General features: G+C 44.7%; 1 long non-coding RNA gene across 1 annotated transcript; it reads right to left on the bottom strand.

The window, feature by feature from the left end:
* Positions 1-22,183: 22,183 nt before the first annotated feature.
* Positions 22,184-22,969, bottom strand: LOC123073598 (uncharacterized). The gene is made up of 2 exons (XR_006435701.1): positions 22,763-22,969; positions 22,184-22,609 (listed from the first exon to the last, which is right to left on the bottom strand). It is a non-coding gene; the product is annotated as an uncharacterized lncRNA (long non-coding RNA).
* Positions 22,970-23,179: the final 210 nt, after the last annotated feature.

Genomic DNA, 23,179 nt, shown 5'->3' with positions numbered 1-23,179 from the left:
TGCTCGTAGATAGTTCTTATCCTCCCTAAAAAGAAAGTAATCCAATACTGACTTACCTCGCCCGGTTCAAAATAAATAAATACTGATTTACCTTGGATTGCCACCGAGGATGGCAGGGAGCAGCATATGATTGCCAGGATGGCCATGGTGCCTAAGAGGGATGAAGAAGAAGCAGAGGAAGATCGCTCCATGATCTCCTCTTCTCAGTTAGAATCTGTGTGAGCTGTTTCTACGTATGTAATTAATTGTGGAAAATGTGTTAAACTACTCCTGCTGGCCTTCCCTTAGAATAACCTCTCTTGTGTTTATATACACATAGAGAACGCTGTGAAATTGTGACTAGTCCTGTACAACGACTTCCACGGTCAAAGTCGTCACACATATCACTAGCAGCAGGTCGCACTCATAATTGGAGGTTCCGTTTGCACTCATCGCGATGAGAGTTCCATCTACCTCACGTAACATGAGGTATGCACTCTCAAACAGCTAATCTTGTAGTTTCATGGGGTAAAACATCCAAATAGTACGCGGAACTTTGCTGCAGTCTTCAACTGGGACGCTGCCGGAAAATTTTCGCAACCACAGTCTGTGAGAAACAGATCATTTCCTTCCCTGCCAAAAAAAAAGAAAAGAAGAAGAAACAGTTCATTTCCAGTAGTACGTGTCAGTGTTAATTGAAGTATTTTCATATTCATAGTGTTTCGGCGATGTCGAAAGATGATGACAAAGAGGAAAAATATGGTAGTTTCTTGTAGAAAATTATCACGTGCGCGAAGCAGACCGGTCAGATTGCAGGAGAAGTGCCACACCTTGTTGATTGTGGCCTCTCTATACTGTAATATGCTAATGATACGATTCTTTTTATGGTACATGACGTGGATAAGGCTCGCAACTTGATACAATTCTCTTATTATAATATAATAACATCATTTTATTTCCCCAGAAATGTTTATATTTGATTTAAAATAAAAATAATGTAGAAAACAAAAATAAAAAGGGAAGATAAAATAAAATCAAAACGCTTAAAATAAGAATAATAAAGAATACATTAAAATAAAACCGGATGGAAAAATAGGAAATGAAAGAAAGTGAAAAGAAGGAAAATAAAGAAAATATAAAGAAAAAGAAAAAAAGTAAAGTCCGGTAAATAAGGTAAAATAGAAGAAAAAGTAAAAATGACATAACAAAATAGAAATATATAAATCAAATAAAATTGCCAAACACCTAAAATATAGATAAGGAAGCACCCCCACTCTAGAAAACTCTGACAGGGAAAATTGTCATGCTCATGAACTTCCACCGTTGGGCTGGCCCATCTCACAACACCTATGGGCGAGGGATACTTATCGCTCACACTGGGATTTTATGAGTTAGCCAGATTGGTGAAATTTCATGACCCGAACAAATACGGAAGAAATTTTGAGAATATGAGTTTTGTTCTTTTAGTGGAGTATGTAGGGTTATTTTTTACAATAACATACTTTATTCCTCAAATAATAGCTAGGTGGTTTACAAGAAATGGAGAAATAAAGTCAGGGAAGTAAGAATCCCAAAAAGTTGAAGATCTACTACTAGAAGCATGTTTAGCTAAACCATTAACTACCTCATTAGCCTCTCTAAAGCATTGGACAACAGTCGTACTTGTGAAATCAGCTGCCAACTGCCCGCACTCCACAATGATCGAAAGATCAGGACCCAAATATGCATCTGCTTGGTTAACACCTTGAACCGCAAAGGTGCTATCAGATTCAATAATCAGCCGGTTGCACCCCCTATTCGTAGCTAGCATAAATCCATTTCGAATTGCATTGATCTCTGGCGAATCCACAGTGCTTATATGAGCTAAATACCAAGTTGCTGCTGCTATAAACTCCCCATGATCATTAGGCACTACCGCTCCCGTGGCCCCCGACAGTGTTTCAGCATGGAATGACTCATCTACATTGATTTTAACAACACCTGTCGTCGGCTTCTTCCACATTTGACGATTTGTGGTTTTTTTACAAGATAAGCCTACAACCCAGTATCCTTGGGGTAAAACCTCCGGGTAAGGCTATCCTTCCTGATTCGGCCTCCAGTGCCCATGGCCCGCTAAACCAGCCCACCACATAGCCCATGCAAATGTACCCACTTCACTTTAAAAGAATAAGGCTTGTAACTTCCAGTAAGAAATACTAAGGCACTAAAGTTTGAACTTTCACTAGAGAAAACTGAAGTTTGAAACCCGTCCTAGAAAAATAATATGTCGGGGGCCTACGTACTACAGCCTGCGCACCCTCAGCGTCTAATGGTGTGGTCCAATCTGCAGATATTTCCTACCAGCTCATGGCGATACGGTCAGCACCGTCATCGTCAACACTCTCCTTCCCGCAAAACACACACACAACTCTCCAAGGTACGGACCATGTTTGCTAGTCTAACATTTTGGAAGCCATCACATTGCTTTCTTAGAAAATTGACTCTCACTACCGGGATCATGTCTGCCCATGTTATGGGGATTGACAGCACTAAAAGGAGTATGCTTTCTCAACTGGATTTTTCATTCTCAAGTAAACTTTATTTTGACAGTTTATTCTTACTTTAAATTCAAGAGAACGGGCTCTGGCCACCCCACCCTTCTTGTCCTACTCCATAATTCATACATCCATCGGAACAATGGTTTCTAGCTAGACTCTAGCTAGCTGGGACCTTTAACACTGTAAGACACACATTCCGTGTTCTGTGCAGTGACACACATTGCACACTCATCCTCTTAAGCCCGAAATATTCCATGGACACGTATCTCGACCCGGACCGTGACTCCAAGATAGACTACACAAATATCAAGAAACTTCTTGATGATGCTCTCCCCGGCTACGCCGCATCTGGAGGCACCTTTAAGAGGCCAGTTCGTAGGTACGGCAGGCACGTGTTCACCCACAATACGACGTTCCCCTGCGTCAAGCAGCCGCCTGGCGGTCAGAAGGATGCCTACTACGCCCTCCATCACATGCGGGCGATCGTGCGGGACCATAATCACCTTCTGCTACCAAATAATCTCAAAGATTGGGCCGCAAGCTTGGGGGCAATCCAGGACGCGGACATCCGACAAGAATTCTTTCGCATCCAGTCGGAGTTTGCAGAAATCATCCATCAAGATGTCCTTCGTACCTCGGGGCAGTTCTACCTCAAATTTCAACCGTCCAACAGCGAGATAGACACAACGCTACAAATGCAGGCTGACAACGCCCGCGACTTCATGACCGTCACGACAGACGGCGGCTTCATCCACGCTCCGGTCCCATGAGTCGAGTCGAAAGTTGTGATGCTATGTGTAGTTCTGAAACATTCATTAGCTCATGTTGTAATTAAACTGTAGTGAACTTGTATGTCTCTTTGGTTTGGACAGTCGTTCAACTTAGATGTAATCGATGCTATTTGTTAGTAGGACCATGAATCGTGCTATTAATGTCTTGCTTTTCTCTTCCGATCCTTTTGTTGCATACTTATATATTGCTTATGTATTGTCTGTTGTTTGGCTAGTGCATAGAGATGCCGTCGTATGTCGTGTACAAGGGTAAGGTTCCCGGAGTCTACGACGACTGGGAGGAGTGTCGGAGACAGGTTCACCGTTTCAGCGGTAACAGTTACAAAGGGTACACCACTAGGGCGGAGGCGGAATCTAGATACGCGCGCTATCTAGCGGGAGAGAGGAGGGAGCGTTGGAGGAACCGGATGAAGACCAGTTTCATCGCGATGATGCTCATCGTGATGACCGCATCTCTCTTCTATGTGATGGTAGTTTAGATGATCGATATGGACTTGTAATGTGAAGACAAACTCGCTACTCGCGGTCTCGAGACTTGTAATGTTCTATCTTCGTTCGGTCTTTTGAATTCGGAGACTAATATGATGAATTGTATTCGGAGACTAATATGATGAATTGTATTCGATGAATCTGCTGTTGCTGTGTCCTGCTGCTTATTTTCTGTCCAATAATATATTTTGTAATCTGTGCAAAAATCAGAAAAGAAAAAAATAATAATCCCTAATATACATACTAATGGCGCATCAAGCCAACGTACATGGTGACCCGGGTTTTGGTGATGGAGGACCCACTCCCTCACGGTCTCCGTCCGGATGAACTGCATACATACGTACATACACACATATCACGAACCACCAATCATCCTCGGTAACTCCGTGCAAATAGGCAGAGCTTACAAGAAGTTTGCTCCTGATAATTGCTTGTCGTTAAATGAAAAGCCTAAGCTTACCTTGGATGGCCACAGAGCATGGCAGGAAGCAGCAAAGGAATATGAGGGCCATGATTGCCATAGCTAGTGCCATGGAAGAAGAAGAAGAAGAGCGCTTCATAATCTTCTTCCCAATCAACTTCACCTGGTGCTGCTACTTGATGACTGTAATTAATCGTGTATAATTGTGTTAAATGTGTAAGAGGCCAGATTGTCTTGCATTGGGAAGAGCTCATTAGTGCATATATATACTCTTAGAGAGATCAAAAGTTAACTGTGTAGGGGGTTCTACACTCATGGGGATGGGACTTGAATATGGTCAAAGTCTACACCCGCCTAATAGGGACATACTTGGAACCTTATGACCGTGTAATGTTAGACAAATAGAACATCCAATATTATAAGAATTGTATAGCCTATCGATCAACTGGAAGCTTGTGCCACCCGGCTTATTTTTATTGTGAAGTCTCGGCCAAGTTATCAGCACGGTACCAACCCATTATACTTCTAATGGTAACAATCCACCTAACAATAGTTATCTCAATGCTCCATGACTATAGTCTTCTGTAGACGCTATGTGAGTTCATATATGTGGTGGTTGCGTTAGGTCTATTACTATTTTTTTTAAACACCACAAGAAATCAAGACAACCATATATAAGTGCAATGAGTGAATGAATTCTAACCTCAATATATAACTCCAAACTAGCTCACAAGATATGAGTGGGATTGCTGCTACCTGGGCTAAGCCCGAAACTACCACACTAGTGATGGACTTTCCACATCAACACAAAAAAATCCCCTAATAGACAAAGGAATGATTATCATGGAAAATGAACAAGTTAACCAAAATCAGATGACAGTTGCTCATAATTGCCAGTGTTAATCCAAAAAAATCATATTAAATATACTACGACGAATGGTACTTCTATGTGGTGACTACAAGTCTACAACCTAGTATAACATTTCTTCATAGGGTTAACCCCGATTCCCTGTCATATTGTCTAAGAATTTTTTTAGTACTTGTGCATCAGGCTCGTATTGTCTTGACTTAGTATTGACATTATTAGTTCTATACAGTCAAAGTTAACCCCGAGCAAGGTTTTGGTTACCGAATGAGGCAATTTTACCGAGGGTGACTGATAAACGTGGTTACCACGGTTACCGGGAAATACCGAGAAATACCGAGAATATTTCGAACGAATTTTATAGTTGAATTTTGAATTCAAATAAATGAATGAACGAACATTCAAACCAAAGACCTGTCAAAACAGGAACTAGGTTGCTATGAACACGTCAGAATCAACTCTCCTTGCATTAATTAGATCCTAGGCACTTTACTACAAATCGAGCGTTAAAATTCAAAATTTTCAAAAATAATGGTATTTTTTGCTCGGTATGTGGATTTACCGAGGGGCACGGAAATACGCGGTAACCATGGGAAATCTTGAAATTTCGACTGGTAACCAAAACCTTGACCCCGAGTCAGTAGGGATATATTCGAAACTTTATGTATGTCCATTTTAGGTGGAGCAAATAGAGCCTTCAATATTTTGGGAACAAGGTATGCAAGATGGCGCCCCTAACTCTAAAGAACAAGAGCATCACCAGCATGGTACATCCTAGATAATTTCGGTTTTCGTAATTCTTAATTGTCTAAGAATTTTTTAGTGCCCACTTGATGTGGAGAACCAATGGTTTGATTGTGAGGAATTTTAACAGGGTCCCTCTTACCTCCTCTTTTCACATGGGAGCTACGAAGGTAAGAGTTAGTTAACAGATGAATAGGAATCATTGTCATCAAAGAAAAAAAATGAGACTAGAGAACTGACATCTCTTCTTCGATGCAAAGACCTGAACAATTTTATTCCTTTATAGATGATCGGTAACAACTACTAATTACACGTCACAGTACATAGCACGGTCATCCATCACACACAAGCAGGAGGCATAGGCTAGGTAGGACAAAGCATCGATGGCTGGTTTTCAAAATGAAAGGCCTCCAGGATCTCACTTTGAACAGCTTGCATGGCAAAATTCAGGAAAGGGTTTGCTGACGGCTCCCGCCCACAGATTTGATGACATGCGTACGTGAATGTGCAAGACGCATCTGTGATTTTACGGAGTTTGCTGTACCAACCAGTCGGGTCTTGCGGTGCGGTGGCGGCGGAGTTCTGGAGTGGTCGCACCCAGGGCACTTGTGGCGCCCGGACCCGGGGATCGGTGGCGGGGGAACCACTCCTGGACGGCCTCCTTCTGGAAGATCTGCAATAATATATACACATGTATTACTAACTACTCATCATTTAACTCTAACTCCATGCAAATACCCAGAGCTTGCATGAAGGCCGACCTAGAACAACATTACGTTCTTCTCCTAATGCTTACCTATTGTCAAGTGAAAATCTGATGCTTACCTTGGACGGCCGCCGAGCAAGGAAGGCTGAAGTATATGAACATGATAGCCAGGATTGCCACGGCTACTGCCATGGAAGAAGAAGATGAGGAGCGCTTCATAATCTTCTTGTGTTTCTACTTTTAGTGTCTGTAATTAAACATGTAATTTTGTGGACTATGCAAGTGGCCAGATTGCCTTACCTTGGGAATGAGCTCGTTAGTCCATATATAGAGACGAGACGTTAAGAGTGTTAGTTCTACATTCGAGATTTGTCATTGAGGCTCTCGTTCTCAGGGACTCTGATATGGTCAAAGTCTACTCCGCCCGGTCAATAGGGACATACCTGGAACCTTATGACCATGTTAGGTGGAGAAGATAGAGCCTTCAATATTTTGAGAGCCCGCAACATATGACCGTGTGGAAGCTTGTGCCATCACGTGGCATATTTTGTTGTAATGTCTTGGTCAAGATATCAACACGGTCAAGCCTATTATCCTTTTGCTGATACACAATGTCGTGTAAATTGTGACTTTGTAATCCTTTGATGCTCTTTGACTAATGTAGACGCTATGACATACTGTGTTGAGGTCTGTTATGGGAGGTTGTTGAAAACAATACGAGAAGGCTGCTTTCTGAACGCAAGACAATCATAAGGGGCAATGATCAAACTAATACTAACCTCAGTGATGCAAAACTTATTCGCTGGATCTGTGAGAGGTTGTTGCCTGCATGGGCTAAGCATGGTAGTATGACACCAGCGATATACTCATTCCTGTACCATCACAAATTATTTCCCCTAAAAGAGCAAAATTAAACCTTTCCACATGACAATCATAAAAAAACAGTTGCTCTAAGCTGTAACATGTGCAGATGGCCAGATTGTGTTGCATTGGGAATTACTCTCCTCGTCTACCTTTCTTAGCCCCTCCCGAACTTGAGCCTAAATGTCACAAACAAAACATAAGTTATATGGCACAAAAAGTATATCCTTTGATTCATATTACAAATCAAGTTTTCAATGATTTACTTTCCGTTGGGATATAACTTATGGTTTAATAGTTAAATTTTAGGTCAAAATTAGGCTCCAATTTGAGGGCATTATTAACTCGAACGGAGGGAGTAGCTAAAACGTCAACAATGTTAGTTGGTTTTATATTCAAGGAGGCTCTCAGCTTGAGGATCTCCGATATGGTCAAAGCCTACCGGTCAACAGATATACTTTGAAGTTGGAACCTTATGATCAAGATAGGTGAGGCAAATAGAACATCCAATATTTTAAGGAGCTCACATCATCATAGCCTCTGAAGCATGTGGAAGCTTGTGCCATCCTGCAACTTATTTTGTTGTCAAGTACTCCCTCTGTTTTTATTTACTCCGCATATTAGCTTTGGTCAAAATCAAGCATTGTAAACTTTGACAAAGTTTATAGACAAAAATATTAACATATCCAATAACAAATTAATACTATTACATTCATTATTGAATGTACTTCCACATCATATAGATTTGTTATGGTAAATATTTATATTCTTTTCTATAAACTTGGTCAAACTTTAGAAAGTTTGCGTTCAGTCAACTCTAATATGCGGAGTAAATAAAAATAGAGGGAATATAAATTGGATTATCAACACGGTCAAACCCATTATCCTTTTAATGAAAGTTAATGTACCTTACTTGTCAATTTGTGTAAAATGTAATTATTAATCCTCGGTTAACTTGAACGTATGCATCTATTAATAAGCATTGCTTTCTCAAAAGATTTTTTAATTCATAGCCAAAAGCCAACCTATAGTTGGGTGGTGGTTGCACCCCCTGCACACCAAGAATCAAACGAAACATGCACCTTAATCTTAGAAGTGCATGCAGAGACAGGGGCCACCATTCAGGGAGACAAGCAAACATATTACTCTCTTCGATCCATTTTACTCTGTGCATAACATTGGACTCGTATACCAATGAAAGGACGCATTCGGTTTTTTTAGACTAATTTGCACAATTGCATGTAAGGGAACTTGGGTTGTTGTTAACCTGCATGCAGCGATTGGTTCTCCATGACCATCGCTGATCTCCTCAATTCATGTTTCGGTTTCTCTCTCCTGCAATGCATGGCGTGCAGAACAAAGGCTATTATTAGTTTGGTTGGTTGCAAGCAAGCGGAATACTAGGGGGCATAGGAAAGAATCGGTGAAATAGGCAACACACGAAGTAAATCAGAAAAAGAGGGGAAAGTTATTCGCAGAGTAAAATAGATCTGAGGGAGTATAATGCACTTCACACAAGAACGCAAAAAGATGTTGGATTTTGTTTTAGTGCTAACTCTAATAGCTAATTTTTTTTGTGGTTGAGCTCTAGCAGCTAATATTTACATGCTTATAAACTTATGAGGTGAATAAAATTAAAATAAAAGAATATGTATCTATCAGATGACATATTGTACAATGGACACAATTGTCTTATCTTCTGTTCAAGATATCATCACTTTACAACAAGAAAACAACACATTTTGTTTCCGTTTCTCTTTCTTCTAGATCAACAATCATCCTATGTGGTACTAGCAAGATAGCTCTATTGTAGATAACCTAATACCCTTAAACTAACTCATCTTCCCAATGGTAGGTCCATCATGGGGTCGCTCAGTATGACAGTGTGGACCGATGACCTGGCATTTTTGTTTGCGCCAAAACACAACCAAGCAGGATTGGTTTGGCTGGTATTCATGGCTCATGCTAGATTTTTATTTCTTGTGTCTCTATGTGGGGATCAGATTTGGACTTGAAATTTATAAAAGGTCCAAAATATAAATACTTCATTAGAAAAATCCCAAAAAGTGAATCATTGTGCGTGTATGAAACTGTATGGTGAGCCCCAATATGAAGATCTTTTTTTCGAAAAGGAGGATTACCCCGGCCTCTGCAATGAAGATTTCATAGAATCCCTGTTATATCAGCATACTTAGCCATGGTGTAGATAATCGTGTATTTTCTGCATTGGGAGGTAACGAGTTTGAGTCCCCTCTTTGCACGTTCTTTTTATTTATCAGGATACGCAAGACACAAAACTAGTTCAAGCCTTATCTATAACTACTCTCTCTGTTTCTAAATATAAGCCGCTCTACATATTTCAATATGGACTATATACGGATGTATATAGACATACTCTAGAGTGCAGATTCACTCATTTTGCTTCGTATATAGACCATATTGGAATCTTTAAAATGTCCTATATTTAGGAACGAAGGGAGTAGTTTAGAAGAATTAGAATTCAAAATTATTATAAAAAAATTCCAAAATTTGTGGTATTTCTTGGTTACCATAAAAAACGGTGAGTTCCGAATCCAAATGTTAGCAATCTTCCCTATTATCGTCGTGGGCTGGACCATGGGCTTCCCCTACTGGGCTTGGGCTTCTCAAAAGTCACAGAACGCAACAAGTACATATATACAAGGGAATTGACTATAGACAAGTCGGTTGATTAGGATGGCTGAGGCCTCCTCGCTCTTGTTTCCTCTTCCTGGTGTTCCTCAGCTCCTCTGAATCAATGGCTTGTAGTTCAAATCAGTGAGCAATTGATCTATGTACTAGTGTGCTGCTAACACTAGAAACTTGGTCTCATGTAGATCCTTCTGTTTAACTTTTTTCAAAACGGAGTCCATGGCCCAGCCTTGGCCCTTCTATTTTCTGATGAGCATGTATGAATGGACCATGCACAAGGCACGACTCACTTTTATGAATGGAGTATATAGTTTCACTATAGTTTTTTCATGCACCGTAATAACATGCTATCTAGATATTGTTTATACAATTGTAAGAACGATTCAACCATATTCGTTAATTATTTGTTTTCCAGAGTCTAACTTATATCCCAGTCGCACAAACACCCTTTCAGACAGTGTGATTCGAAGACGACAAGGAAAATCTTGAAATAACCGAGAGATCGACATGGCGCAGCAAGAAAAAGAGACCCTGTCCTCATGGCATCGGTGGTGCTTCGTACATTAGGGGCACGTTGGCAGCTGCTCGCTGCAGGATCTTGCGGTGCGGTGCTAGTGTCGCTGGTGGCGTAGTGTCAAGGTGGCGACATCCATGGATGCAGCTAATGGATGGCCGGGGCCGCGGCGATGGAGGACCCATTCCTGGGCGGAAACCGTCTGGATGAACTGCATACATGAAGCCATGGGTAGATTGTTGGAACTGCTCATAATACTACTGCCAAACAAAAAAAACTTAATATTTACCTCGGGTTGCCGTCGAGCATGGCAGGAAGTTGCATAGTAATAAAATAGCCCTTCATGATGTTCTATTGAATTATCTCCCTTGGGAATGAGCTCATCAGTCCACATATATACACATGGATGAAACGCGGTATGCTCAATAATAGTCTTCACGGAGGCTCTCGTAGCGATGGACATGGACTCCAATACGGTCAAGTCTTCGGTCAACAGGGACATATTTGGAGCCTTATGTCCATATTATTAGGTGGGACAGATAGAACCTCCAATCCAATATTCTGAGGAGCAAACAAGCAAGTCACGTGCCACCAACTCTAAAGAGTAAGAGCATCATAAGCAAGGTACATGTGAGGTATGTTTTGTTAACTCTCCGTCGACCGACAATTTCTCAGCGCTTACTAGATGTTGAGAAGCATTGATGCTGAGATCTGTTAAGTATTCCACATTTTTTTAACTCTGAGACCAAATATTATAAACTCTTATATCGGATGAGCCTTGGATGGCCAACTTTTTTTTTAAACTGAGTGAACAATTTTGTAAAGTTGAATGAAATTTAAAATTTCCAGTCGACTAAGATGATAGTAATTTTGCACTAATTAAACATATTATTGACACACGCTGAACACTCTTTTAGAACTACATGAACACATTAGTAATCTTAACTGAGAAATAAGATGTCCGCCGAGACGGCTAGACGTGGACATCTCTAGTAGACTGGTAGTAGTTGCTTTCATCACAAAGAAAAAAACGGCAGCTCAAGCAGGCGAAATGATTAAAAAAAAAGTGTGTGCAAAGACTTGGCAAGCCACCATAGAGGGAGATGAGAACCATTATTATCTAAAAGAGGACAAAAACATCATCGTCACCCAGTTAGTGCATTGCATCTGAAACAAGATTCTGTTCCATTTTCAGATGATCTGAAACCGGTGTTATTTCCACACGGTCATACATTATACACACGCAAGAGGCAGAGCCATCGATCACAACTTGGACACCATGCGAACGCGACCGCGCGAGATGGACCGGCGATTTTACGGTGTAGTGTTTGGTGTACCAACCAGCAGCAGAGTCTTCCGGTGCGGCGCATGCGACGGTGTCTTCGCCGGTGACATGCTGGCCGGGCGGTCGCAGTCCGGGCACATGTGGTAAGTAAAGGGCTAATACTTAGTGCGTGCGTGTGCATACCTTGAACCGCCGCCGAGCACACCGCGGAAAGGCACATGGCGGCGATGATGGCCACGGCGGAGAAGCGCATCGTTATTTTCCCTGCGCTAGTAGGCTTGCCGGTGCAACAACGGAGTCGGGGATGGTGATCATCAATTAGTACTGTGCCTTTGGAACTACGTACGTCACTGCCAAGCATGTCTATATAAACCTTAGCTAGGCTGGTCATGAAGTATGGTCAAAGTCAAGGGTAGCTTACCCGCAAAAAAAAAAGTCAAGGGTAGCTAGCTAGGATATGCCCAGATGCAGAGGCCGGAGGTCTATCCTCCTTTTAAAAAAAAAAAATCAGCTACGATATGTCATATGTGTATAGAAGCGTTAGGCTGAACACGTGTACAGCATGCACGTATGCTCACTTAAGTTTTCATGGTCAATGTTTAACCATATATTTTTCCTCGTGGATATGGTATGTTACGGTTTTTTCTATTCTTTACAAAACACAATACATAGCAAATGCTATCTTGCGGATCAGATCTGGGCCCGAGGCAGGCGTGACTCTCACCCCTAAGGTTGGGTGCGGTCCGGGTGGTGCCCGCAGGCATTGAGGTCCCTCTTCTCGTGGGAGTGAAAGTAGATGCCTTTTACTCCTACTGTAGATGCTCACGGGCGCGCTATGTGTCACTTGCAGTGGCAAGGCTCCGATATAGATTTGGATATCTCGATTCATCGCGCTTGTTCTGGAAGCCTTGCGGTGGAATGGAGAGTTGCTGAGCGAAAAGTCCACTTTTTGTCGCCGACGACAGCGGCGCTCACAGGCGCCGCTCTCTTCTTGAAGACGTCGTGGTGGTTCACCTCTCCTTGTCTAGGTTCGGGTGAAAATATCTGTCCGACTGTGGACTCAGCAGTGGCAATGCCTAGCGTCATTCTCCCTCCTGAGGGTGTTGTCGTGGAGCTTAGGTGTTATAGGGGGTAGCATGAAGTTGTACTTAGTTTTTCTTATGCTCTCTTTTGATAATGTAGTCGTGTACATCCCGCGTGACCCGGTTCTCATTGGATCGACATTGTATGAGGGCTACCTCATCAAGTTGTATCGTTCGGCGGTGTACTTTGTTCGGTGTTGCTTTGTATATAAAGCGGGGCAAAAGCTTGTTTCAAGATAATTAATTGCTTATATGAAAAGTAATAATTTCGTATAAAAACGGCAAAAAATAGGGAAGGAGGGGGAGGGGACAAAATATAAGAAGGCCTTGCAAATTGGAGCACTACTGCACTAGTAAGAAACCCTGCCTTGAATCGGTTAATGTTCGCTCTCGAACACCTGCTATATGGCAACACCCCACTAGCAAGAGACACAAATGTTTAAACAAAACGTCGTGGATCACATCGCACATTACAACCAAAAAGCAGCACTTGCTCTAAACATGGAAGGATCATCCCAAACCACCAGCGGGAAGACTAGCTGAAATTTCGGTAACCGCTTGCGGTGCCAGGTGAACACCATGGCAGGAGCCGTCACACCACCTGTGGTTCCACGGCGTCTTACCCTGTGGCGCCGGAGGGGCCCGTCCTACTTGGTTTCCTCCTCCTCTCCCCAGACCACCCCCCGATAAACAACATTCCCTGATGCCATCGCAACAACTTATATATCAAAACAAACGGAGAGCACATCTAGAGCTACCAGGGTCATCCACTTGAAATATATAGACACAAAGACAGATGCATGGTGACATTCCTTTGCAAACGGCAGAGCATGCATGGGAATGGCAGCAGGGAGCTGCAGCACACGATGAACAGGAGAATTGCCACGGCGCGTGCGAGCGAGGACGGAGAAGAGGAAGACCGCTTCATGGTCGATCGGATGAGCTTGTCTGCCCAGCTTCAGTTCTCAAGCACTGATTAGATCTCTCTTTGTGGACGGGTCTCTCCATCTAGTTAAGTACTCTAACAGCGACGGCAAGTTCTCTGCACATCTTGATTGATTAACATAATGTAATCACGATCATCGATGCCGCCATTGAACAAGTCGAGCTAATAGCTGCTCGGAGGCTCCGAGTCAAGTACTCATAGTCGTCCGTGTCGACACTCACAATCTTTGCATCTCAATCACAGTTGCTGGTAAGTGTAAGTAACATGGAATTCGTTCATCGCATCCGCTACAAGCTGCCAGTTCTAGATGCTGTACTACTTCAGCCTTGTAAACTGTCCACTACAACCTTGTAAACTGAAACCTATATTTAAGTAAGACATCGCAAAATAATAAACAAGATGGGACCTATATTTAAGTAATCACGATCTTCGAAGGACCCAAGTGCCGCAGCGGAAGCGTGGTGGGCCCATAACCCACAGGTCCAGGATTGAAACCTGGCCCAAATAAAAAAATTATTTGGGCTTTTAATTTCTTCTCTTCGGCCCATTTACTTTCAGACAGGGCTTCAGTTTGTCTGTTAGATCCATTCTTATTTCCATCCAATACTGCGACTGATTCTAAACAAAAACAAATCCAATTTTGTGACTGCTTTAGTTCCGATCATAAGGTTGACTTTGTTTCTCTACAAAAAAATCAGGTTGACTTTGCAAGTTTCAAACTGAGTAGATTTTCTGTAAGGCTCATTCTTATTTCCATCCATTTTTGCCGCTGCTTTAGTTTGGATCATCAGGTTGACTTTGTAAGTTTCAAACTGAGCTTCAGTTTTTTCTGTTACGCCCATCCTTATTTCCATCCAATTTTGCCGCTGCTTTAGCCTTGAATTATCAGGTTGACTCAGTAGATTTTTTTTGTAGGTAACATCCAAGTGTATTAAAAACAGGGCTCAACCCAGATTACATTCAGTTTCACACAGAGAGGTAATTGCTCAGGCACACTCGCCGGTGGAAGGAAATCTCCCTGCACTCTAGCATAGGAAGCAAGTTCGTTGGTGGCCCTGTCGCATTGTCTACTTATCTTTCCGACATCGCATGCGGAAAATCTCTTGACAGCAGCTTAGCCTCCTAATCGATGCTCCACCACTTTGTTCTTCTGACATCACCAGAGTTGATGACACTAATATAACGACTGCGGATTCAATAATGAGTGGCCCCTTGTGGAACTGGCCTGTCATCTCGGCAGCGATCATCGGCACATGACACTCGTGCACCCAGCATTGTTCCAAAATTGATGATTGTTAGTGGAGATTACTTGCTATATAGGATTCAAAGAATATCTTCTCCTACTAAATACCAACACATTAACTCGGTGTCCCGGGCAGAACAGTGACAAATCGGCTAATGGGTACTACTAAACCCCTAGAAATGGACCAGGAGCTCCGAATGGTTTCCTTTAGAAAAACAGCCTCCGGGAAGACCAGCAGCAATCGGCTTCCAGTAATCGCTAGTGGCGCCATATTTAGGCCATACATTGCAGGACCCGTCACATCACCTGTGGTTCTGCGGTGTCTTACCCCGTGGCGCCGGAGGCGTCCGTCCTACTTGGTTTCCTCCTGCTGCCACACCATTCGGACCAACGTAGGGTTGGTCTCCTCCCCGTGGCACTCCCTGCCCACCCAACTGATGAACTACATTTTCTCCTCCCCTTGGCCCGGTCCCAGCCCCCTGACCAAAGTTGCCAAATGCACGCCCTGATGCCATCGCAACAAATTATGTGTCAAAATGGGCATCCACTTCCAAAATATAAGAACTAGAACTCACGCGTGGTTGCGTACCTTTGCAAACGGCAGAGCATGGGCATGGTAGCAGGGACCAGCAGCAGACGATCACCAGGGTGATTGACATGGCGCGTGCGAGGGAGGACGGAGAAGAAGAAGACCGCTTCATTGTCGATAGGGCGATCCTGCCTTCCTAGCTTCAGCTCTGCAGAAATGATTTGATCTCTCTTTGTGGCCGGGTTACTCCTCCTAGTGAACTAGTGCTCTAACAGTAGCGACAAGTGTGTCAAGTCAACAGATTGTCTGCACATATAGATTAACCAAATGTAATCACGATCAAGTGTAGGTAAATAGCTGCTCGGAGGCCCCAAGTCAAGTCAATTGCTCAAAGTCGTCCAGGCCGACACTTAATCTTTGTTGTCAGTGCATCTTAATCATGGTTGCAGGCTTGAAACAGTCAAGCAAAGCTGCTGGCAACTGTAACATACAATTCGTACAAGCTGCTACTGCCAGCTGAGCAATTGTACTACTTGTCTATTGGAGATGCTCACTGCATCCGCAACCCTCAAGGCCTCAACTCAGTGGCACGTTTCGATCTGGCATGAATCGGACTCATGGGACCAGAATGCAAGTATACTCCAAGTTTGCGTTGCACTAAGCAGAGCAATGTGGCAGTTCACCGATAAGCAAAATGGACATCGCAATTTCAATAAGAAACATCAGAGTGCCGCAGCGGAAAGCGTAGAAGGCCCATAATGCATAGGTCCAAACCAGGCTCTGGTAATATTTTCCCCAATGGGCTGAATTGTTTTTGCTGTGCTGCGATATTTCATGCGTTGTTCGACCAATTTTCCAATGTGATGAGTTTTGAACTGGACTTCAGTTTTTCGTGTGGTCCATTTCGATTTTGTAGGATTGTTTGGCCCGTTTCTTCTATCCATGCATGTTTAGAACTGATTCTTGACTTGAAAAAAAGGCCTTGGATCAATCCGTTTGACTTTCTTTCTTTCACTACTAAGAAAAGGGCTATAGATGGAATGGCCACTAATGGCGCACCAGATATGTGGTGCGCCATTGCTATGTAGCAGTGGCGCACCAGACACGGTGCGCCATTAGTAACAAATTTTATTTTTTTTCATTTTGCCAGACATACTAATGGCGCACCAGGACATAGTGCGCCATTACTAGTTGTAACTAGTAATGGTGCACCAGCAACATAGTGCGCCACTAAATTTTATTTTTTATTTTTTACTTTTTTGCAAAACTACTAATGACGCACCCGGGGCAGTGCGCCATTACTATTTTAAGCTAGTAATGGCGCACTGCTCCCCCGTGCGCCATTAGTGTTTTTTGCAAAACTACTAATGGCGCACCACCAGCAGGTGCGCCATTAGTAACCAGGGTTACTAATGGCGTATTATGTGGTGGTGCGCCATTAGTAACCTGGGACGAGCTAGATATTTTGGACAGCCACACCTACCCACTCACTTTCCCCACTTCATTCTCTTCTCCCTCCTCCAAGCTTGTCTCGGCTGCCTCCTCCTCCTCACCTCATTTGCACCATAAATTCATCCAAATTACGTGGTTAAAGCCCCTTTTTTTGATAAGTAAGTAAGGGGGAAGCTATCTTTATGTTGTTCTCCCTCCAACAACGTGCACATGCACTTTTTATGTCCTAGCTAGATCTATGTATGTTTGTGGTGTTGCATATGTTTGTGGTGTTGCATATATGTTTGTGTTTGCAGGTACCGGTATTTGAAATGCGATAGTTGCAAATATTTTGCCGGAATGTTGATTCATTTCCGTTTCGGCGAGAATTTTGGCACTATGCATTCTTTTTGGTCCTATTTTTAGGGAAAGTCATGCCAAATTTTTTTCTTGGTTCTAAAATATCGTTTTGCTCTACCCCGCAGGTGACCATGGTCCGCACGATGACCGAAGTCATCGTGAATAGGTTTTTGAGCTTCGCGAAGGCCGAGATGCTTGAAAAGAACGAGACGGAGATAAGATGTCCGTGTCGAAGATGCAAGCTGAAGAGCCTTATTGCGGACCCGGATTCCAGGCAGGTGCGGGACCACCTGCTCTTGCGTGGTTTCATGGATGGCTATCGGTGGCAAGGTGATGAAGATGACTATGAAGTCGTCCATGGGGGTCGGGCAAGAAATGAGGATGGGCACTGCTCATGAAAGAAATGAGGATGGGCAAGATGACTATGAATACGTGGGACGCCGCAGAGAAAGAATATTTCCCTATGAGAGCCGCACTGCTCACGACGGTGCACGACTATCTCGGTTTCGGATATCTCGCGGGGCAGGTGGTCCACGGATTTTCTGGATGTGTCAGGTGCATGGATGACACAACGTATCGCCAGCTAGATAGAGATCCCGGGTCTTCGAAAACCGTGTTCATGGGACATCGAACGTGGCTTCGCGACGATGACCCGTGTAGGAAACGCAAGGATCTGTTCGATGGTGAAACCGAACCCCGAAGACGCCCGCGTACGAGGAGCGGCGAGGAAATAGACGAGCTGTTGAAAAATTGGAAAGATTGCCCACTGCCGGGAAAGAAGCAAAAGGCGCCAGAGCCGGGAAAGAAGCGAAAGGCGCCAGAGCCACTGCTGAAGGTATGGAAAACGAGGTCTGTTTTCTGGGACTTGCCGTACTGGAAGATCCACCGTGTGCCTCACAGCCTTGATGTCATGCATAAGAACGTGTGCGAGAGTCTGCTTGGTACCCTGCTCAACATGCCAGAGAGGACCAAAGATGGGCCGAAAGCAAGGGCAGACTTGAAATCAATGGGCATCAGGGAGGAGCTTCACGCTAATGATGATGATGATGATGAGGCGAAGCAGGACACGGAAAGTCGTCGCAAAGGCAAAAAGGCCAAGAAGACCGGAAATGACTTCCCTCCCGCGTGCTTCACTCTAAGTCAGGAGGAGATCGATCAGTTTTTCACCTGCCTCGTAGGAGTAAAACTTCCTTACGGTTACGCGGGGAAGATAAGCAGATACCTAGACTCAGTGAAGCAGAAGTTCAGCGGGATGAAGTCTCACGACTGTCACGTGCTGATGACGCAGATTCTTCCAGTTGCAATCCGTGGGATCATGGACGCGCACGTCCGTGAAACGCTATTTGGCCTATGCAACTTTTTCGACGTCATCTCTCGGAAGTCGGTTGGCGTGAGGCAACTCAAAAGGCTACAGGAAGAGATCGTGGTGATACTATGCGAGCTTGAGATGTACTTCCCTCCCGCATTCTTCGACGTTATGGTGCATCTGCTGGTCCATATCGTGGAGGATATCATCCAACTCGGGCCGACGTTCCTGCACAGCATGATGCCGTTCGAAAGGATGAATGGTGTCATCAAAGGATACGTTCGCAACATGTCACGTCCAGAGGGAAGCATAACCAGGGGCTTTCTGACCGAAGAGTGCATCTCCTACTGCACGAATTATCTAGGCATCGAGAACCCCGTTGGTCTCCGTCAACAGGCACCTCGCAGGCTCGCTGGATGGGGTCACCGTGAGGGTCGTCGCGAAATGCATGTCGACTTCGATGGTCGACTCGCCGACTTTGAAAGAGCAAACCTAGTCGCGCTACAACACATAGACGTGGTCGATCCTTGGGTGGTAGAGCACAAAACGTTTATTGAGAAGACGTACAATGACCGAGGCCAACAGAGGACAGACGGAGATATAATCAAAGAGCACAACTCATGTTTCACGCGTTGGTTCAAGCAGAAGCTTCTGTCGTACCCTTTACATGAGGATTCTTCCGCGGAAGAACAACTCATGTTCGCCTTGTCACAGGGCGCCGAGCACAACCTGATGACGTATGAGGCGTACGATATCAACGGCTACACATTCTACACCGAGGACAAGGACATGAAGAGCGATGGTTATCAGAACTCCGGGGTAACGATGGAATCCTACACCGGTAACGACAAGGATAGATACTACGGAAGGATCGAGGAGATCTGGGAGCTGAGCTACGCTGGAGAGAAGGTCCCGATGTTCCGTGTCAGATGGGCCAAGAGCGTCATAAAAGAAGACCGGTATTTCACCACCATGGTTATACCCGAAGCCAAATCCAAGACCGCAGGCGCGAACGTCACCGCGAAAAATAAGCCATGGGTACTGGCTTCCCAAGTGGACCAATGCTTCTTCATTACCGACCCATCAAAGCCCAGTCGTGTTGTCGTGAGGAGAGGCAAAAGGAAGATCATCGGAATGGATGGAGTCGCCAATGAGCAAGACTTCGACAAGTACGGCGACCCGAAGATGGAACATGACGACGACGATGAAGTATCAGCATACACCACAAGAAGAAGCAGGACCACCCTACCTAAAGGACGTCCGTTCAAGAGAAGAACTCCATTTACGAAAAATAAGGGCAAGAAGATTGTGAACAGATAGCTAGCTAAGATCGATTGTATTTAAATTGTAGCCTTCATTTCTCGATTGTATTTCATGAGCACTTTTTGAACTCATGAATGTTTTTAAATTTCATGGACACTCGATCTCGCACCATCTCCCCCGCTCCACCGGCCGCCGCAGCCGACCCCCCGCACCCTCCCCCGCTCCACCGGCCGCCGCCGCCGACCCCCGGCCCGCACCCTCCCCCACTCCACCGCCGCCGACGACCCAACGCACCCTCCCCCGCTCCACCGGCCGTCGCCGACGACCCCCCGCACCCTCCCCGGCCCGCTCCTGGTGTTTTTATAAAAAAAAATTACAGTTATGATTTAAACAAGTTTGAACATATGTAAACACAAATAAATATCAAACAGCATTTTAAATGCATAAAAATAAAAATTGGGGAGCCTGGGAATCGAACCCAGGACCTCCTAGTGTGTGTGCTGCGTGCTGACCAGTCGGGCTAGTGGGCGTGTTCTGATGGAGATAGGGTTAGGTGGGATATAACCTGACCAGTCGGGCTAGTAAGTAAAACCGAATTCTAATGGCGCACCAGGGGGAGGTGCGCCATTAGAGTTGACGTACTTATGGCGCACCAGGGGGAGGTGCGCCATTAGAATCGACGTACTTGTTCCTCGCACTGTGGCCTCCCTCCCTCCCGCTCGCCAGATCCCCCACTCGATCGACCCCAACCGTACGCCGCCGCCCCCTTGCTCCGCCCCCTCCGTCCGCCGCGCCTGCACGCCGTCCGCTGCTGTGGTCTTGCGCTGCCTCAACGCCGCCGCCCCGACCCCCGCGGGACTCCACACCCGCCGCCCCCGCGTCCCCCGAACGGGCTCGGCCGAGCGCGCGCCGCCCGCTCCTCTCCTCTCCTCCTCCCTCCGACGAGCGAGGGCCTCCTCCGGCCCCTGCAGCAGCCGGCGAGCGCGGCCCCGACGCGCCCATCCCGCCTGCCCCTGCCGTCCTCCGCCACCGGCCCCTGCTCTCCTTCGACCGCGGCGAGCGAGGACCCGGACGAGCGAGGACCCCGACCGCGACCCCTTCGCCGACCCCGACCCCGACCCCTCCGGCGACCAGGTACCTCTCCTCCTTCCTCCTTCCTCTGGCGACCCCGACCCCTTCTCTTGTCCTTTGGCATCTAGAATTATGTCAGTTTGGGAGCCTGTAGTATTAGCCTAGAAAACAATTGTTGGTGTAGTATTAGCAAATCTGGGTCACTAGATCAAAAAAATAAACGGTCCAAAATAACTTGTTGTACTGTAAAAGGTCTAAGAATTTTTTTAGTACTTGTGCATCAGGCTCGTATTGTCTTGACTTAGTATTGACATTATTAGTTCTATACAGTCAAAGTTAACCCCGAGCAAGGTTTTGGTTACCGAATGAGGCAATTTTACCGAGGGTGACTGATAAACGTGGTTACCACGGTTACCGGGAAATACCGAGAAATACCGAGAATATTTCGAACGAATTTTATAGTTGAATTTTGAATTCAAATAAATGAATGAACGAACATTCAAACCAAAGACCTGTCAAAACAGGAACTAGGTTGCTATGAACACGTCAGAATCAACTCTCCTTGCATTAATTAGATCCTAGGCACTTTACTACAAATCGAGCGTTAAAATTCAAAATTTTCAAAAATAATGGTATTTTTTGCTCGGTATGTGGATTTACCGAGGGGCACGGAAATACGCGGTAACCATGGGAAATCTTGAAATTTCGACTGGTAACCAAAACCTTGACCCCGAGTCAGTAGGGATATATTCGAAACTTTATGTATGTCCATTTTAGGTGGAGCAAATAGAGCCTTCAATATTTTGGGAACAAGGTATGCAAGATGGCGCCCCTAACTCTAAAGAACAAGAGCATCACCAGCATGGTACATCCTAGATAATTTCGGTTTTCGTAATTCTTAATTGTCTAAGAATTTTTTAGTGCCCACTTGATGTGGAGAACCAATGGTTTGATTGTGAGGAATTTTAACAGGGTCCCTCTTACCTCCTCTTTTCACATGGGAGCTACGAAGGTAAGAGTTAGTTAACAGATGAATAGGAATCATTGTCATCAAAGAAAAAAAATGAGACTAGAGAACTGACATCTCTTCTTCGATGCAAAGACCTGAACAATTTTTATTCCTTTATAGATGATCGGTAACAACTACTAATTACACGTCACAGTACATAGCACGGTCATCCATCACACACAAGCAGGAGGCATAGGCTAGGTAGGACAAAGCATCGATGGCTGGTTTTCAAAATGAAAGGCCTCCAGGATCTCACTTTGAACAGCTTGCATGGCAAAATTCAGGAAAGGGTTTGCTGACGGCTCCCGCCCACAGATTTGATGACATGCGTACGTGAATGTGCAAGACGCATCTGTGATTTTACGGAGTTTGCTGTACCAACCAGTCGGGTCTTGCGGTGCGGTGGCGGCGGAGTTCTGGAGTGGTCGCACCCAGGGCACTTGTGGCGCCCGGACCCGGGGATCGGTGGCGGGGGAACCACTCCTGGACGGCCTCCTTCTGGAAGATCTGCAATAATATATACACATGTATTACTAACTACTCATCATTTAACTCTAACTCCATGCAAATACCCAGAGCTTGCATGAAGGCCGACCTAGAACAACATTACGTTCTTCTCCTAATGCTTACCTATTGTCAAGTGAAAAATCTGATGCTTACCTTGGACGGCCGCCGAGCAAGGAAGGCTGAAGTATATGAACATGATAGCCAGGATTGCCACGGCTACTGCCATGGAAGAAGAAGATGAGGAGCGCTTCATAATCTTCTTGTGTTTCTACTCTTAGTGTCTGTAATTAAACATGTAATTTTGTGGACTATGCAAGTGGCCAGATTGCCTTACCTTGGGAATGAGCTCGTTAGTCCATATATAGAGACGAGACGTTAAGAGTGTTAGTTCTACATTCGAGATTTGTCATTGAGGCTCTCGTTCTCAGGGACTCTGATATGGTCAAAGTCTACTCCCGGTCAATAGGGACATACCTGGAACCTTATGACCATGTTAGGTGGAGAAGATAGAGCCTTCAATATTTTGAGAGCCCGCAACATATGACCGTGTGGAAGCTTGTGCCATCACGT

This window comes from Triticum aestivum, chromosome 3D, assembly GCF_018294505.1.
Source record: "Triticum aestivum cultivar Chinese Spring chromosome 3D, IWGSC CS RefSeq v2.1, whole genome shotgun sequence".
Taxonomy (NCBI): Eukaryota; Viridiplantae; Streptophyta; class Magnoliopsida; order Poales; family Poaceae; genus Triticum; species Triticum aestivum.
The sequence above is the reverse complement of the archived record's forward strand: the minus strand, read 5'-3'. Positions and strand labels throughout refer to the sequence as shown.